The following is a 1,710-nucleotide window of genomic DNA, read 5'->3' on the forward strand; positions in this document are numbered from 1 at the left end:
TTGTCCCCCACCCCCCCGGGCCCCCCCCCGCCCCGCCCCTTTTTCTTTTCTCCTTTCCTGAAAGAATGGCTCTTCTATTTGCTTGGAACGAGAAACTTATCCGGGAAAGCAAACCAACCCAAAAATTGACCCATTTGATTTCTTTTTCTTTCGTATCGGAAGCGCCCCCAGCCGAGCCGACGGGCAAGCCGAGGCCGGTGCTCTGCCTGCTGACACGCTGACCTGGCCAAACAGCGCCCCCACCACCCACCCCCCGCCCTGCCCCGCCACGCCCTCCTGGGGTGGAACCTACCCAGGCCGGCCCCCCTGGCCCCGATGCGGCTCGCCCCGCCGCGCCCCTCCCCTCCCCGCCCCGCCCCGCCCCGCCCGCCGGTAGAGGCGACGGCGGCCGCCGGCACCGCCGCCAGCACACAGGCGCTGTGTGTAGCTTTCGGGCGGGTTGTTTCACGGTCCGCAGAGGTCTTGGGCCCTCGACGTGACTCTAGGGGGCCGTGGGGACTCGGTGCCGAGGCGCCCGGGGCCGGCACGAAGCCACCGGCCCTGGTCCGCACAGAGACAGAAACAGTGACACGCACCCCCCCCCCCAACTAACCCTAACCCTAACCCTAACTCCCCCCGCCCCCGACTAACCCTAACCCTAACACTAACCCTAACTCCCCCCGCCCCCCACTAACCCTAACCCTAACCCTAACCCTAACCCTAACCCTAACCCTAACCCTAACCCCCCCCCCACTAACCCTAACCCTAACCCCCTAACCCCCCCCCCACTAACCCTAACCCTAACCCTAACCCCCCCCCCACTAACCCTAACCCTAACCCTAACCCTAACCCTAACCCCCCCCCCCCCCCCCCCAACTAACCCTAACCCTAACCCTAACGCACGGCCACGCCTGCAGGCTACCACACCGCTGCGCGTGAAAGGAAGGCGCGGCCAACCATCCCCGCCCCCTCGCCAACCCCTCCCCAGCCACCTCCACCCGGCCCCCCCTGCCACCCGCGCGCGCGCAGCCGCCCGCCGGCCCGCCCATAGGCATTCACGCTCTGGCGTGCCCTCTCTCCCTGGCCCTGCCCCGGCCCCTGGCCCTGCCCGCTCTGTGGCAAGCGCAGCCGGCCATGGGCGGTTGGGGGCGCCCCGCCCTCCCCCATCAGCCTCCCCGGCGCTGTCTGCATCCTTTTGCCGCTTGCTAGGCTGCCGTAGGCCAAGGCCGGCCCGGGACAACAGGTCTAGCCAAGAGCCTGGGACAACAGGTCTACCCTAGGGGCCTGGGACAACAGGTCTAGCCAAGGGGCCGGGCTGCCGTAGGCGAGGGCCCGCCCGGGGACAACAGGTCTACCCCCAGGGCCTGGGACAAAAGGTCTACCCCAAGGGGCCTGGGCTATCAGGTCTACCCCGGAAGCGCAGGACATCAGGTCTACCCCGGCGGCCCGGGACAACAGGTCTACCCCAAGGGGCCCGGGACAACAGGTCTACCCAAGGGGCCTGGGACAACAGGTCTACCCCGGCGGCGCGGGACAACAGGTCTACCCCGGAGGCCCGGGACAACAGGTCTACCCCGGAGGCCCGGGACAACAGGTCTACCCCGAAGCCTAGGACAACAGGTCTACCCCGAAGCCTAGGACAACAGGTCTACCCCGGGCCTCGGCTGTCAGGTCTACCCCGGAGGCCCAGGCTGCCGTAGGCCAAGGCCAGGTCTACCCTAGGGGCCTCGG

This window comes from Agelaius phoeniceus, unplaced genomic scaffold (assembly GCF_051311805.1).
Source record: "Agelaius phoeniceus isolate bAgePho1 unplaced genomic scaffold, bAgePho1.hap1 Scaffold_113, whole genome shotgun sequence".
Taxonomy (NCBI): Eukaryota; Metazoa; Chordata; class Aves; order Passeriformes; family Icteridae; genus Agelaius; species Agelaius phoeniceus.